Source organism: Prionailurus viverrinus, chromosome D2, assembly GCF_022837055.1.
Source record: "Prionailurus viverrinus isolate Anna chromosome D2, UM_Priviv_1.0, whole genome shotgun sequence".
Taxonomy (NCBI): domain Eukaryota; kingdom Metazoa; phylum Chordata; class Mammalia; order Carnivora; family Felidae; genus Prionailurus; species Prionailurus viverrinus.
In genome coordinates, this window is record NC_062571.1 from 76,079,106 (window position 1) to 76,097,198 (window position 18,093).

Here is an 18,093-nt window from a genome sequence, read left to right on the forward strand (position 1 = left end):
ACGTGCGCGCCGGTTCCTCCTCCGGCCTCCGCCGGGAAACGTTAGGGAGGAGGTTTTCAGACCGCTCACCCCTCACTCCTCGAGCGCGAAACGGGGTGGGAAAGGTGAAATTGGGGTCAGGGTTTCTGCCTGGCGAGAAAGAAGGCGTCTGCATAGGTCATTTTGAGCATGTTTTGTGCGCAGTCATGCAAAGTTACAGGCCGGTCCCTTCCGCCTGGGGAATGGCCTGTCTCCGCTGAGTGAAAATGCCGTATTTATCCGTTAATCAGAAACGCATCGAGCAGGTATCATTAGCCCAGCACCGCTCACCTCTGGGAAGTAATAGTGCCCCGACCCTTGACGGACTAGCAGTGGGAGGAGGGACGCAATAAGTAAATTAGCAAGTTTATTTCATATCGGTAAAGTAAAAAAGTTGGTGAGACCAAGATTGGGGAATAGGGACACTCAGAGAAGGTGAGTTTTGAGCTGAGACCTAAAAGGTGGGGACAGGCTGGAGAGAGTAACGAGGCAAGAGCGCAGAAGCTCTGCAGCAGAACAGATTTTGCATAGTTTGAAAATACTTGAGTGGTAGCTTTACATTCAGCACACATCACAAACAAGAAAAATGAGTGTTGGTGGAAAAAAATCAATTTATCAGGTCCTTTGCTACAGCCTTTTATTACTGGCCAACAATTTTTTTGAATATTTTATTTAAAAAATTTTTTTAATGTTTGTTTATTTTTGAGAGAGAGAGTGTGAGCAGGAGAGGGGCAGAGAGAGAGGGAGACAGAAATCTGAAGCAGGCTCCAGGCTCTGAGCTGTCAGCACAGAGCCCAACTCCAGGCTCCAACCCACGAGCCAGGAGATCATGACCTGAGCTGCAGTTGGAAGCTTAACCCACTGAGGGACCCGACCCAGGCGCCCCTGAGTATTTTATTTTTTTAAGTAATCTCCACACCCAGCGTGGGGCTTGAACTTACAACTCCGTGATCAAGAGTCGGGTGCTCTACTGACCCAGGTGCTTCTTGACCAACAATTTTAATGTTTAATCAGTAACTATTATACCTGGAACTTGAAAGCCATTTAAACTGAATCTAATTACTCAAGCCCTTGGTATGAAATTAAGATAAGTTCAGAAAAAAATCAGAAAGCAGCAGTGGGATACATTGTTACAAATTTTTTACACGTTTTGTAAAAATGGATGGTACATGTGAATGAATGACAGAATACTACATCCGGGAACAATGAACCCACAACACATACACACAAAAAGCCTTTTCCTCTCATTCATTCTACGGAGCGAAGAGGTTTTTCTATGTAACTAAATGTATCACTGTAAAGAAAGAAAACTTAGGAAATGCAAACATAGACCAAAAAAAAAAAAAAATCACAAATTCTAATAGAGGTTACTTAAAAATTAGCTTCAGAGTTCTTTCTCCAAAATGCTTGGGCCACTCTAAATTAAACTTACCCTCCTCCCCCAAAATAAGAGCCAGACAGAGTTGAGCAACAAGTACTAAGAAGCTACAGGAACTGTTTTATGGGGCAGGATCAAGAGACTCGTTTGTGTATATGATAATTAAGTCAGAATTAAAGAGCTTAACATAAGAGCAAGCATAGCTTTTAAATGCCATGGATAGAAAACTATTTAGTAGGCCACAGAGAGATGTGACGGAATAAAATAAAAGGAAACCTGGCCTAAATATCAGAAAAAGCTTTTCAACATTATTACCTTTGCATTATATATCAAAGAAGATGGTAAAATGATCTCATGGGTTATTGCTCATTATGTGGTAGACCTAAAACAAGACAAACTCTAGAAAATTTGGAGAAAAAATGAAATCCAATATTTCTGCATCTTCATTCTTTTCCCTTTCAAGTTAAAGTATATGAAACATTTGGTAATATAATAGCCAATGATCATTTAAGTGCATTAAATATAATTATTTAGGCTCTAGTACTGTATTTGTGAACAGTCCCAACTTCCAGAATAAATTTATTAAATGTAGCCAGTAGGTATTAAATACCAGCTAATAGCCATAATGTTGGATGTTGGGCATAAACGATGCAAGACACCTGTTTCCAAGGAGTTGATGATTCCCTGGTGGAGATAGAGGAGTACACAGTGAGGAACAAGGTAGGATCTATTCTGAACCAGGAGAAAACCGTGATTACTTTCTGTTGGTTTATGCTCACTTCATAGAAAACAAGCAATGTGAATATGTTAGAAGCCACCTTAGGAAGCGGTAAAAGGAAGTGATCGGGCTGATGAAGGTTTTTTCCCTAATCAAGCTACTTTTGTACTACATATGACTGGATAATTTCTCTAATACAATGTTTTGGGGATTTTGAGTTGAGTAAATAAGAGTCTCAAAAAAAAAAAAAACAGTTGTTAGGAGCACAAAAGAGGTACTACATTATACATATCGCAACATAATATAGCTTTAAATCAGGTATGTTTTACAGTTTACAAAATGCTTTCACATTTGTCATTTTGTTTACAAGAATAATGAAGGTATTTATACTGATAAACTAATAATTTTTTCAGAGCGTTAGATTATGGTTCACAGTGACACACTCCTTCCACAAACCATTATCATGTACCTACCACGTGCCGGGTATGGGAAGTGAGCACCTGATAGCAGGTGCAAGGCAGCGAACAGGACAGACATGGGTCCTGCCTTCTTGGACTTTGCCAGAGGCTTCTTGAGGATGCAGACCCCACTCCAGGCTAGACCCCCATCGTCTTTCCGAGTCCATCTTTCACCACACTCCATGTCTTCAGTGCCTTAAATAGCCCTTTCTCCCATCTCCAACCCAATGAGTGCTGTCACTTCACTTGGAACATTCTCCACCACCACCCATTCCTTGTTGTAACAACAACCTATTTCTCCACATTGTCACTTCCTCCAGGACTCTTCCCTGGCCCCCATATTGGTTTAGATGCCAAAGCAGTGAGCACCAGTAACATCCTATCTGAGCCTGATCACACTTCAATACTTGCAGACTATAAGCTCAGAGAGTGGAAGGAAGCTTTTGTGTTGTTCACCACTACACCCCCAATGCCCGGCAGAGCGTTGGGCAGATGAGATACTCTCAAAAAATGCTTGAGAGATGAATGAGTGAATCCGCAAAAACAGATTTATTTAAAACAGTTTCTACTATACCTGTGGGGAAGTAACAAGTCTGCAAGTTGATTGTGTGGTTTTCTTTCATTTATAGAGCATCTACCTATCTACGTGAGGCCCTCAATCTACTTAAGCCCCAACATGCAAATACTAAAGAAGAAACAATAATGCTCTTCTCCCAAAGCTCCTAATTGCACTGGTCTTGAACCTCCAGCTGTACTGAAGTTCATTTGTGCCTTTCTGAGGTCAGTGTTGAAAGATATCATGCTTTCCTACACCTATATATCCCTTCCCTTCTTCCTGTCCCACCCATTTTTACCTAAGTCCTACCAATACTTTAAGCTTCTGCTCAAAGCTTTCCTCTGCAAAGTCTTTCCAGCCAGTGGGGGCTGACTTAACTGCCCCTTCACTTGTGCTCTTTCCTCAAGGCACCATTAACTTGGTCACCCAGGCCATCTCTGAGCACTCTGCTTCCCCTGCAGCTCTGTCGAGTGGTAGCTGTATTCATCCCTCAAACCACCGGTGCCTAGAGGAGTACCAATGACTGACTAGCTCTTCCCCCAGCTACTTCTAGAACATTCTCTCCCTCCTCCCTTAACTTTGAATGTTGAACCTCATGCTATCAGATTAGATTACATGTGGTTCCTCTATGTTGCAGTCCTCAGTAGGCATCTACAGATCCCAGGTCACAACCCCTTATTCCTTAACTGTTAGTTCTAGCTCCCTGCCACTCTCTCCAACACTGTCATAATTATTAGCAGTTTCTATACACGTGTAGATATTCCTGCCAATATCCTGGCCACCTGGCCCTTACAATTGTGTCCTCTACCTTACCTCAGCTACTCACACCCATGGTGATACCCTAGAGTCTAAGAGTCAGGAAACTTTCTGTAAAGGGCTTGATAGTAGTAAGTACCCTAGGCTTTGCAGGCCAGGAGGCAATGTCTTCAATTCTTAGAGCAATTGTTCTTGCCAAAAGAATAATTGCCCTTGTATGTATGTATGTGTGTGTGTATGTTACATTTAAAAATGTAAAAACTATGTTGGGTTGTATAGTAAAAACTATGCCTGGTTGGCTCAGTCAGTTAAGTGTCCGACTTGATTTTGGCTCAGGTCATGATCTTGCAGTTCATGGGATCGAGCCTCACATTGTGCTCTGTGCTGAGAGCGAGGAGCCTGCTTGGGATTCTCTTCTCCCCTCCACCCCTCCCCCAGCCCACACATGTGCACACTCTCTCTTTCAAAATAATTAAGAAAAAAATAAAAAGAAAATAATATATAAAAACTATCTTGATGACCACTGAGTAATATATAGAATTGATGAGTCACTATATTGTACACCTGAAACTAATGTAATACTATATGTTAACTATACTGGAATAAAAATAAAAATAAATTTTTTTAAGACTAAAAAAATAATTTAAGACTAAAAAAAAAATCAAGACTAAAAAAAAAGTAAAGACTATTTTTAGCTCAAGGCTGTGTAAACCACAGGCAGTAGGCCAACTTTGGCCGATAGGCCATGTTTGCTGACCCCTAACTAAACCTTGTCATACCAACTCTCTCAGTTCCCAGGTTGTGATTTCAAGTATCTCACTTTCTTGTTCATAGTGAACCACAACCCCAGCGGTCCTGCTGCCTGACTGGGACCTGCAATTCCATTCACAAATCCTGTTTCCTTTTCACTGTTCCTCGTCCCCCATGTCCTCTATTTTCTCCACACCCAAGTTGGATTCCATCATGTGGTTCTTTTCTTGCTCCGCTTTCCATTTATTTGACCCCAACCCTGGCCAATCCAAGTGTCTTCCTGCTCCTTGCCTGCAGCCCAGTATGACTGGGGAAAAATGCACAACCATGTTGACAAGCCCCACTTTACATTCCTGACCACAAGCCCCAACAAGTACCGTGCTGCTGTTCAGCCATCCTACTACACTTCTCTAGGCCACATCCCCAGTCTCCCCAATGACTGTTTCGTACTTTTTCCTGTCTCCAATCCTCTGCTCTCAGCTGATGGCTTCATTTTCTGTAGCACTGTAAGCAGTGGAGCAGCGAGCAGAGAACCTGCCTCTGCACTCTGCCATCTACCCACCCATTTGCTTCTGTACTCGGAGACTCTGCTTCCCTACTCTCACCCGGCAGTCTGTGCTCCTCTCTAAAGCCAGCCTTTTGAGGCACCTGGGTGGCTCAGTTGATTGAGTGTTCGACTTCAGCTCAGGTCATGATCTCCTGGTTCGTGGGTTAGAGCCTGGAGTTGGGCTCTATGCTGACAGCTCTGAGCCCGGAACCTGCTTTGGATTCTGTGTCTCCCTCTCTCTCTGCCCCTTCCTTGCTCGCGTTCTATGTCTCTCTCTCAAAAATAAACATTAAAAAAAATTTTTTAAGAATAAAATAGTAAAAATAAATAAATAAATAAATAAATTTTAAAAATCAGGCCAGCCTTTTGTACTAGTGCACTGGATTCTGTCTCCTCTCACACGGAATGTTGTTCACTCCATCCTTCCTCAAATACTTCCTCACTTGGCTTCCAGGGTCACCCTCTCCTGATTTTCCTCCTACTTCTCTGACTCTTCCTCAGTCTCCTTGACTGGTATCTCTTCACCTCTCAGACCTCTAAGGTTGAAAAGTCCTCGGGCCGAGGCCCTGGACTTCTCCCTTCTCTAACTACATCCATCTTTTGGTTCTAACTCATGGCTTTAGACATCATCTCTGTGCTTAGAAGTTATAAAATTATATCACTAGTGCTCTCTCTCTCTCTCTCTCTCTCTCTCTCTCTTTCTTTCCTGAAAGCCAGTCTCACACCCAGATGCCTATTTGACACATCCATTAAGCGTTTGACATACAACATACACCCAACCTGCCCCAGACCAGACTCTTGGTCTCTCTGGCCTCCAACCTGCTCCTTCCATCATCTTCCCCATGGAAATAATGGCAACCCCCTTCTTCCAGTTGCTTAAACCAAAAATATTGGAGACATCCTTGACTCCACATTTTCTGCCACAGCCCCACATGCAATCAATCCATCAGCAAATTTCATTTCTACCACCTCCATAACTATCACTCTGGTCCAAGTCACCATCATTTCTCACCTAGAATATGTAATAACCTGCTCACTTGTCTTTCTGTTTCCCCTTGACCCCCTTCTCTTTACTCTCCACCATAGCAAGCAGGGAGCAAAAAGGAGGTGATCATGCCAGTCCCCTGATGAAGACGCTCTTGTGGCTACCCAGTGCATGTGGTCAAAGTGAAAGTCCATACAGTGGCCTGCGAGACCCTACCATTCCCCGTTCCCATTCTACCCTTCCCCATTCCCATCCCTCCCAGGCCATGCCAGTGTCACCTTTTCACTGTTGTCTTCCCTCACCTCTTTTTTTCTTTAATGTTTATTTATTTTCAAGAGAGAGAGAGAGACAAAGTGTGAATGGGGGTGGGGAAGGGGCGGGAGAGAGAGGGAGACACAGAACTCGAAGTGGGCTCCAGGCTCTAAGCTGTCAGCACAAAGCCCAATGCAGGACTCCAACTCACAAACTGTGAGATCATGTCATGACCTGAGCCAAAGTCAGACACGTTACCGACTGAGCCACCCAGGTGCCCCTTCCCTCACCTCTTTAAAGTGATAATAACCTCCCTTCCTCCCATACTTCTCTCCCTCTTTTTTTTTTTAATGTTTATTTTTGAGAGAGAGAGGGTAGGGCAGAGGATTCGAAGTGGGCTCTGTGTAGACTGCAGAAAGCTAGAGGCAGGGCTCGAACCCATGAACTACAGGATCATGACTTGAGCCGAAGTTAGACGCTTAACCAACTGAGCCACCCAGGCACCCCCTTCCTCTCATACTTCTGAGCACCCTTTTCTTTATTTTCCTCCACAGAATTTATTTAGCTATCAACATCTTACTTATATATTTCATGATATACTCCTCTAGAATATAATAAGGTTGATGAGGACAGGGATTAATGTCTGTTCCATTTAACTGCTATATTAAGTCTAGCACCTATAACAGTGCCTACCACAGAGTAAGCACTCAATAAATATTTGTTGAAAAAATCATTTAACACATTAAAGCAAGCCTCCTGTATTATCATTGCCCACCTGCATGTTGGTCTCCTCCATGACACTGGAAGTCCCTTGATGGTAGGGACATGGTCCATACCCGGAAAGTGTTTGTTCAGTGTATGTTTCAGAGCACCTTGATGGTTCAAACTGCATGGTGATACACAAGGTCCAAAACCTCACACCTTTGGGGTTTTGTTGGGTTTTTTTTTCCACACCTTTGCGTTCTTAACCGTGGAAGTGACCAATGAGGGTTGGAAATCTTTTCAACGGTGGTGTACCAAGAGCAGATGTGGGGAGCGCTGTGCCTGGGCCAAACAGTTCTCAGTGAACCTTTGGGTTGTGTAACTTTAAAGCAGGAAATTGGAATGGAGATTCAGTTGAGTAGATTTTTAGCAGAAATCTGTCCTAGCAGTATTTGTTATTTATTGGGAGAAATGCATCTTACACCCAGGAGTCCTCACCATCAATATTCTGCCCGACTCCAGGAGAAGTCTGAGGGGGAGAAGAGAAGCATGTTTGTGGGAACTGGTGTCCATAGTCTCCATTGTTGACATGCCACACAGCCCAGCTCCCGCCTTGGATCTGGGAGTTTAGGAGATTATGCTCAAAGCTACACCAACCAACCAGGGCCAAGAGCAGAATGAGTAAGACGCTGGGCAGAGTGGTTTAGGGTGTGGTTTGAAAATAGGCTTCTGTGTTAAATATGTTAAATATGATTAGAAGGAACCCTGGAACCACAGGGTGTGGGCTTTCATTCTGGGCTTGTGGGTATTAAACAATCTTCACATGGACCTTTTCATTGTGCCGTCTTCTCATGAAGCAGCTAAAATGGCACCTCCTCAGAGAGCCCCTTCCTGACCACCCCATCTAAACCTGAAGTCTACCCTATTTTAATTCTCGGCACAGCATTCATCACTAATGGATAGTTTTCGTTGTTTCCTTGGTTACCATCTGTCTCACCACACTAGATGGTAATCTTTAAGGGACCAAGCTTGTCGTGTTAACCATTGTAGCTCCAACTCCTGGAACCGTGCCTGGCACAGGGCAGGCACTCTATAAATATGGGGTGTGTGAATAAATAAAGGAGTGGAGAATGTGGTAGGCAGAATTGTAAGATGCCCATAGATTCCCAGTCCCTGATGTACACACCCTGTATAATACCTGAGACTGTAAATATGATGGGGTGTTACTTCTGTGATTAAGTTATATTATGTATCACAGTTGACTTTCAGAAGAGATTTTCTGAGTGGGCCTAACCAATCACATGAGCCCTATGAATCCAGGTCTAGAGGTCACTGGCAAAGGAAGTAAGAGATTCAAAGCTTGAGAGGAAAAATGGAAGGAGCTGCATAGTAAAAAACTGTCGGTGACCTCTACTAGATATGGGACGCCCCCAGCCAAAAACCAGCTAGTGCACGGAGGCCTCGCTCCCACGACTGCAAGGAACTGAATTCCATCAACAACTTGGATGAGCTTGGAGGGAAATTCTTCTGCAGAGCCTCCAGAAAGGAATACAGCCTTGCCATCCCAGGACTTCAGCCTGACAAGGGCCTGAGCAGAGGCCCAGTCATTACATGCTTGGACCTCTGGTCTATAGAACTGCACGGTGATAAATGGGTGTTGTGTGAAGCCAGTAAGTTTGTGGCAACTTGTTACACGACAATAGAAAACTAATACAGAGACCTTAACAAATTTTCTCCATATTAACTTCTAGAAAAAGAAGAAAGAAACACAAATGGAGTCTAACATTCTAAAGTGACTTTGCTTTGCATGAAATGAAAACAAAGGTACAGCTCAGTAGAAGAAAAGGGCAAGACTGTGTAAGGTTTAACTTTACAAATTCAGACTGTCCAAGCAAAAGCCCTTTAGAAGGAATCTGAGACTATGAACGTGTTACAGTACTCCACACTGGTGTTTTTAGAACTAGGGGTTAAGTTTCATTTCCTAGGGAATTTAGAATTATAAATACACCTCAGTTCATCCAATAAGCATGCCAGATTTGGAGCCAGTTGGCTTCATTTGGAGTCAAATGGCTCCCAGCTTTGCCATTTATTAGCACTATGATATTGGGCAAGTAATCTCTCTGAGCTTCCATTTTCTCACCTGTGAAATATGCATGAGTCGGGCAAGGTTTCAAGGAGATACGACCCCAAGCACCCTTCACACTGTCCTTGATACAAGCTCTCAAGAAGTCTTTTTCATACATGGACATGTAAGAGAGATCAAATAATCAATGCATGAAATATTCACAGCCTCTTTCTGCCCTCTCAACTGCTAACATCATCTACCGACTAGTGGCATTTCCCCCTGTGTTCCTCCCCTTTTTTCCCACTTATACCTTCTTTTTTTTTTTTTAATTTTTTTTTTCAACGTTTATTTATTTTTGGGACAGAGAGAGACAGAGCATGAACGGGGGAGGGGCAGAGAGAGAGGGAGACACAGAATCGGAAACAGGCTCCAGGCTCTGAGCCATCAGCCCAGAGCCTGACGCGGGGCTCGAACTCACAGACCGGGAGATCGTGACCTGGCTGAAGTCGGACGCTTAACCGACTGCGCCACCCAGGCGCCCCCCACTTATACCTTCTTAAATACATAAGGTAATCAGTTGGGAGGACAGCTGGAAAAGTCAGGTGGGAGAATCAAGTAGGAAAGGGCTGAGATGAGAGAGGAAAATAGAGGGGTAGGGGAAAAAGGAAGAAAAGGAAAGAGGAGAGAGGAGATGACAACAAGAAGAGCTTTTTGTAAGAGGAGGAGGGAGATTTCAGAACCCGTGCCGCTGAATGGGAGTGATGGTTCACAAAAACACGGAGGGAGTCCACACCAGTGTGAACAAACGATTGGAGAAGTAAATAAATGGAAGAGAATAGACACATTTCCCAGGAAGAAGAATTCAAATAGTTTGTGTAGACGCTTTGGCTTGGAGGAGGTGCAGCATAACTCCCCGCTCCTTCAGCGTGGGCCATGCACAGTGACTGGTTGCCAAAGCGGAAAGCGTAGAAAGGAGGAAGGAGAGTAACTTTACAGGAGAGAAACCTGGCAAACACTGCCTCAGCCAGGTGATGAAGGTTAACACCTCCATGTACCCTTTATATGATGTGATGACAGGAGCACTTCTCCCCACAACGCATGGACCAGTCTAATCATGAGCAAAACATCAGACAAAAACAAACTGAAGGGCGGTCCATGGAAGTCCTGGCCAGCATACTTCAAAACTGCCAGGGTCATCAAAAGCAAGGGAGGTCTGAGAAACTGTCACAGCCAAAAGGAGCCTAAGGAAACATGTTGACTAAATATAGTGTCATCCTAAATAGGATCCTGGAACAGAACCCAGAAAATAAGTAAAAAGCTAAGGAAAAAACATATGGACTTTAGTTACTAATGTGTCAGTATTGGTTCGTTAGTTGTGACAAAGGTATCATATTGATGTAAGATGTTAACAAAAGAGGAAAATGGTTGAGGGGTATATGGTAGGTAACTTTAGATACTATCTTTGTAACTTTTCTGTAAATCTAAGACTATTCTAAAATAAAATATTTATCCCAGACTTTGGCACCAAAAAAATAAAAAAAAAATTAAAAATGATAAAAGAAAAATAAAATACCTATTTATAAAATAGGGGAAAGGGATTTTATGACATAGCACTGTAGGTAATGAATTATATCATCTTTAATATTCTTTGAAAAATGCAAATACAGGGGCACCTGGGTGGCTCAGTCGGTTGAGCGTCCAACTTCGGCTCAGGTCATGATCTCATGGCTGGTGAGTTTGAGCCCTGCGTTGGGCTCTGTACTGACAGCTCAGAGCCTGGAGCCTGCTTCGGATTCTGTGCCTCCCTCTCACTCTGCCCTAACCCACTCGCATTCTGTCTCTGTCTCTCTCAAAAATAAATAAACATTAAAAAAAAAATTTTTTTTTTAAGAAAAATGCAAATACAGATCAGAATTTATCTCAATTACATTTTCATGCTGATCTGTTTCTTTTAATACAACACAGTTTGAAAGCTGGGCTTTTTGGGGCCTGGGATCTACTCAGGTTCCAATATCAGCACCCTAAAACTATGGATGGAGAACATAAGAAGGATGACTTTCCCTTGGGAATGTTCTGAAAGCCTCACATAATCTGGAAGTCAGTTAACCATCAGCAAAGAGTGTCAAGGCATTTGACTAAAGCCCCTTTCAGAGGTGACTTCTTGGGCCCCAAACAAGCCTGGAATCCCTGAAAAGAGCTGACATCCCGACATATGCCTAACCTCTTATTAAATACAAGTAAGGAAAAATGATGAAAAGAAAAGCCACATTTGGCTCACAGGGATCTGGGAATTGGAACATCTATAGAAGATGTTGGGGTGCCTTACCTACATGCCCAGGGAGTTGGGGCATTTCCAAATCCATATTAGTGCCAATAACATCTTAACTCTTTTCCCAGGGAGCAAAGAGCAAGCAGGCTGTGCAAATAAGACATAGCAGGCCTCAGCCAGCTATCCTTAGAAAAGCCTACTGATAAGGTAGGCCCTTGGCTGGTATCTGTGAACTTGGATTTCGGGAGTGCTCCCACCATTCCTGGAATTGATAAGAATGACTATCTAGACTCCTTGCACAAACAGTGGGGTTCATGCTGAATACCTGTTTCCTTCTGAGAGACTGGAATTTGGGTACTTGCTCAGCAGAAGGTGCCACCTGACTGTCCCCCAATAAAAACCCGCCTGTCTCTAACGAGCTTCCCTCTTCAATAATATTTCACTTGTGTTGTTACAACTTGTTGCTGGAGGAATGAAACATGTCCTGTGTGACTCCACTAGGAGAGGACTTTTAGAAGCTGGCCTATTGGCCTAGTTTCCTTTGGAAATCACCCCCATGTGCCTTTTCCCCTTGCTGATGAATCCTAGCCATGAGCACAGCTGTGTGCTGAATCCTGCGGGGGCCCCCTAAGAAATCATTGGGTTTGGGAGTGATCTATAATATTAACATAAAGATTTTTCTTGATTCAAACTTTGGGAAAGGCACAGAAGAAAGTATGATTAGTTCCATTTGATCACTGAGGAAGCAAGTACACAGAAAGTAGCAAAATGAGAGATTTGGCAGCCAAGATGGCAGAGGTGACATCTGAACTCAGGCTTGTCTGTTTCCACACCCTCCAACCCCCTTCCATCTATGACAGGCAGCATCTTATTGCTTAAGGTTAGAAATACCTCCCCTTCTCTGTGCCCTCTACTCATTTTCCCTCAACTCTGTGAACCTGTCTGGCAGGTCTGACAGCCCCCGGCAGTGAAATGGAAGGGAGGGAGGCATGCGTTCTTTCCCCACCCCTGCCCTGTGTCCTGAGCCTGGCCACAGCCTCATTATCCTTCTCCCCGCCACAAGGGGCTGCTCCCTAACTCATTCACTGAGAAAATAAAGTGCCCAGCAGGCATCAGGGACTGCAGGAGACACAGCATGAACAAGTCAACCAGGAACAAGGAGAGGCAATACACGTAAGGTGCTTTCATGCTCTTCTACTTCTGAGATTGTCTCCTTTTTCCCTTTCCTCAAGTTTGGATCTCTAGGTCTGAAATCCCAGAAGCAATAGATCTGGTCAGGCCCTCCCCCACCCCTTCTCTGTTTTCCCACCTGATTGTAAGGTGGTCACAGGCACAAGTTCTGCTGAGGTTATCTGTGCACCCATCTCCCCAGCCTTTGGCCCATTTCACAGTGTGCTTTGCAAATGTTTGCACTCTGTGCAAGGGAAGTGGAGTTTTCCTGATCCTATACCCCTGCCAATGTAATGGAAAATGATTCCCCAAGCCCAAATACCACAGAAAATTATATTATGTATTTGGAGCTAAATGTGGCCCTGTAAGATTTAGCAAATGACCTTGGTGAGGTGGGAAGGACAGGAGATCCGGGGCCTGTGGATTTAACATATTTTCTCATTTTTTCTGTGTACTGTCTTTCATCAAATCTAGAAATGCCATCAGTGATTAAGCACATCATTTAAGCACATCTACCATACATTTGAAAACATTTTCAATTATAATTGTAGGATACATCCCAATTTCAGAGACTTCTTAATTTGAACTACTGCAAGCAACAAATACTTCTTTATCTTTTAAATTGTGAAATGAAAGTAAAAGGAGGAGGAAAAATAGCTAAAGTCTTACCCACCTAAAGAAAACCACTATTATTTTTCTATATTGTCCTATGACATCTTTACAGTTACGGACCTTGTATTGGTGCATTTAATGTCTTTATGTATTAAATATATGCATCTATACATATTTATAAATGTATATATTCATATCATACATTTCCAAATATTTATATTTGTATTTTTATTATACAATTCATACCTTCCTTCATACCCTATCCCCACACCCTTCCTCTGAAGTAATGACTGTCAGTATCCGGGTGTACGTCCTTCCAATCCTATGTATATACAGACCAGCTTGGAGTTTTACACACAGATGTGATTATAGTGAGTTTGTACAAATATGTCTACCTCACCTTAATAGCTCCATAGCACTCTATGATGGTTGAATACGCCTTTATTTTATTTTTTTTTAGTTTCTTCATGAGTAAATATTTAGGTAATTTTCATATTTTTGTGATTACTAGCAGCACCAGATGAACATCGTTAAACATGCATATTTTGGTATGTGTATTTTTGAAAAGTAAATCGCTGGGTATGCACTTCAGCGTTTTGTTAGATACTGCCAGACTGCCTTCCAGAAAGTCTTCAGTTCATTAACACATCTTCTTTAAATACATAAAACCCGTATTGAACAAAACAAGGTATTCCCTAGTAAAGTCAGCATAAATTGTCACAAACTCAACAGGTAATTATGCTCGTATTGCTTTTATCTTTCTTATTAAAAACTGCCTTATTACCAGAGACTTTGGTATTTCTTCAGTGTCTCTTTCCAATTGTCCCAGACCCCAGGGGCTTACTCTTGGGCCAGCAAACAAATCCAGGGAGACTGTGAGATAGTTCTGGGCACTCTGCTTCTGGCTGTGGCTCTTCTGGCCTCAAAGATTGCTCTTGAAGACTGAGCCTGCAGCATCTGGCTACCATCCAGGACCTGGGATGTTCCTCAGTGCACAGATCCTAGTGCTGCTTTTGGGGAGAGGAGGAATGCTCTCCCTGATTCACTGATGAACTCTGACTCCAGTCCCTCAGGAGCAGCAGGTTAGGGCTTTTTCCCTGGTCCGTCACTCCATGAACAAAGATCCTTTGTTGCTTTCTCTCCTCCAAGCTATGGGAATTTCCCCAGGTGCCTGGCACATCTGAAACTCTTCAACCACAAAAGGACGTGACAGTATGTCCTAACCCCAGATAAAGGAGCAATTGCCCACCCAAGGAAGATGGCCAGTGAACTTGAGGGGCCCACACCTTTACTGCAGAGAGAAGAGGGGTTTACCCTTAGTGATTCAAAGGCAATCTTTCCAAGTTTCTCTTTTATCAGAGAAGAGGGGGAAAAACCCCGCAGAAATATAATCTCCAGTAGGGTGCTTCAAACACACCCAATACAAATGGCCCGAGAGTGGGGCGCCTGGGTGGCTCTGTCAAGCATCCCAACTTCAGCTTAGGTCATGATTTCAAGGCTTGTGGGTTTGAGCCCCGCACTGAGCCCCACATCAGGCTCCACACTCCCGGTGCTTGGGATTCTCCATCTCTGCTCCTCCCCCACGTGTGCTCTCTTGCTCTCTCTCACTCTCTCTCTCAAACTTAACACACATGGCTGAAGAGTAGCTATATTCGTTTCCTATGGCTGCCACAACAAAATATCACAGACTAGGGGGCTTAAACAGCAGAGATTCATTTTCCCACAGTTCAAGATATAAAAAGTCCAAGATCAAGGTGTTGGCAGGTTTAATTTCTTCTAAGGCCTCTCTCCTTGGCTTGCAGATGCCTTTCCCCTGGGCAGCCACATCTCTGATATCTCTTTGTTTTGTCCAGATTTCCTCCTCTTATAAGGACACAGGTTAGATTGGATTAGGACACACCCTTACAACCTTATTTTAATTAAATTACCTCTTTAAAGGCCCTATCTGCACAGACAATCACATCCTGAGGTGGTGAGGTTAGCCCTATACCATATAACTATGGAGTTATTCCAGCCCATCACAGTAGCTGAAATATGTTAGGATTTTATATAATTAATTATCCTAGTTAATTGGATGACAGTGACCTTCACCAAAAGCAGGTATTTAAGGTGCAGATTGATGGAGATTGGTGCATTGTTCACGTTAAAGGGAATCTACAAGAGGATCTATTTTCCTTGTGAACACTTTATCTGTACAACCTTGCAGGAGATTGTAAAAGCCAATGAAACATGAGTGCAAGTGTCTACTTGGCTTCCAAACTGATTCCAAATCTGCATCCCACTCCTCAGCCCCTAACACCTTTGTATTTTCTGTGAGATCTAGAAACATCAGCAACTATTTACTACAATAGTAAGCATAGGGAATCAATCCAAGGGGCATAATTCAGGGTGCTGCCCTCCGGAAGTTCAGTCTAATGAGAGAAACAGAAGAGCCATATATGGGGTGCCTGGGTGGCTCAGTCAGTTAAGTGTCCAACTTTGGCTCAGGTCATGATCTCACAGCTCATGAGTTCGATCAAGACCTGCGTTGGGCTCTGTGCTGACAGCTCAGAGCCTGAAGCCTGCCACAGATTCTCTGTCTCCCTCTCTGCCCCTCCCCTGCTCATGCTCTGTCTCTCCTTCAAAAATAAACATTTTTTAAAAATTTAAAGAAGAGCCATATATATTCCCAATTCTAGTTCTATGGCCAAATGCTATTAGACCTTAGAAGAGGGAGAACTTAGTTTTGCCTGGGTTGAGGGCAGAAATGGTATTTGAACCTTGAAGATGTAGAATTTCCCAAGGTAAGGAGAAAGTAGAACAGGGAGACTTGTTGAAAATATAGCAGCACTGTGATTACAGAGTAAACAGCAGGAAACAAATTTATTGTCATTAATAGCTGGTGGAACTAATCATATTTTCATACTCAAAAGTATCACTCAGTTAAAATTACTGAACCAGAATTATAAGTATTAACTTGGATAAATCTTTAAAAAAAACAAAGTTGAGCAAAAAAAGCAACTTACAAGTGAATACAAATAGTATGCAACAGAATGGAAGGGCTTTGTAGCACAGTGATTTCTTGTGTGGCTGGAGTCTCATTGCTTGGGTCTGTGGCCTGGCACCACCACTTGCAATCATGTATGTGATCCTAGGCAAATTGTGCCACTGTTCAGTTTTCTCACCTATAAATTGGGGATCATAATAGGACTTATACAAAAGGATATTCTGAGGATTTAAGGAAAAAAAAAACAAGCAAAATACTTAGAACAATGTCTGCTATTCAGTAAATGTTAGCTATTGTTGCACCAGTGTAAAGTTTTAAAAGAAAGAGTACAATATTTTGTTGAGTGAAACATACAAATAAACCAAAACTTAATAACCTAATGGGAAAATGACAATGACCAAACTTAGAGCAGTGGTCACCTCTGTGGGACAGGGAGGGGAAGGAGGTTGGAGAAGAGAAGGGAAGTGCTTCAACTATATTTGTAATGCTTTTTTTTTTTTTAAGAGAAAGAGTATTTAAATTGGGGAGAGAATCTCAAGCAGGCTCCACACTCAGCAAGAAGTCCCATGTGGGGTTCAATCCCACAACGCTAGGATTGTAAGGGTTAAATTGTAGTGTAGGGCTAATGCTTAGCTTGAAAGATAACAACTTTGTTCTGACACTAAAGATAAAAAGATAACAGCCTTGCTTTTACTCTTGTAAATCATGCTTCATACTCTTGTGAATCAGGCTTTACCAATGAAGGAAACAAAAGCTCAAAAAAAGAGCATCAGAGACAAGGTCAAGGAGATCCACTGATTGCAACTTAGCAGCAGAAAGTCTAAAACAGTCAATAACTGTTTCTGACTCATCTGGCAACTGTTTCTAACTCATCTGGGAACTGTTTCTTTGTTCTGTTCCCAGATAATGATAAAACGATGTGATCGGCTTTAAAAACTCTGTACCCCGGCTGTTCCGGGCCACACTCTTATCAAGAGTGTTGGTCCCAATCGGTCACTGGTGCCCATAGCATTCTGTTTCAGGAGTCGTGTGGATGCAACAGGATCATGACCTGAGCCAAAATCAAGAGTCAGAGGCTTAACTGACTGAGCTACCCAGGCACCCCATGTAATGCTTTATTTCTTAAACTGGGGGATAACCACCTCTTTTCCTTAAATTAGCATTTATGTATATATGTAACAGTTGGTGTATATATATATATAATATTTTGTATTAAATAGTTTAAAATGTACGTCAAGTGAGATGGAGATGGTATGATATTCCTGTAGATACCAAAGACCCTCCCTAATTAGTTTTGTGAGGTTTGGGGTTGGAGGCACAGAAGATCCATGAGGAGGGATCCTGGAGCTACACAAACTGCCTGGCTCCTTCTCAACATGCCTATCTCTGTCTAAATATCTCTTCCTTGAGGAGCCTTCCTTGACACCTATTTTAAAGCCGTACATCCCCTCCACTTTCTAACACACTCCACTATGTTATTGCAACGGGCTTATCACTCTAGGCTGTTTTGTATTATTTTACTCAGCAATTGTCTGTCTCCCTCCACTAGAATGCTCTATCTTGTTCAACACTATATTCCCAAAGCTTTTTCAAATCTTCCGGGTTTTTTGTTTTGTTTCGTTTTGGTTTTGTTTGTTTTGTTTTTGGGATGGATAGATGAATAGATGGATGGATGGATGAATGAGTGGATGGATGGATGGGTGGGTGGGTGGGTGGATGGATGGAGACCGTTCCTCCATACTCATGACTCCTCTTTTTAGCAGGCCTGGAGGGCAGAGATAGAATGAGAGAAGACTGAGGAGGGGAGGGAAGATTGGAGTGGGTTGACGAGAGGGCTTATGAAGATTGGATTAGAGGAATTGAGGAAAGAT

At 42.8% G+C, this 18,093-nt stretch overlaps 1 long non-coding RNA gene across 1 annotated transcript; it reads left to right on the plus strand.

Annotated features, from left to right (window-relative positions):
* Window positions 1–7: 7 nt before the first annotated feature.
* Window positions 8–11,745, plus strand: LOC125148249 (uncharacterized). Its single transcript, XR_007145470.1, has 3 exons — window positions 8–284; window positions 3,202–3,352; window positions 11,583–11,745. It is a non-coding gene; the product is annotated as an uncharacterized LOC125148249 (long non-coding RNA).
* Window positions 11,746–18,093: the final 6,348 nt, after the last annotated feature.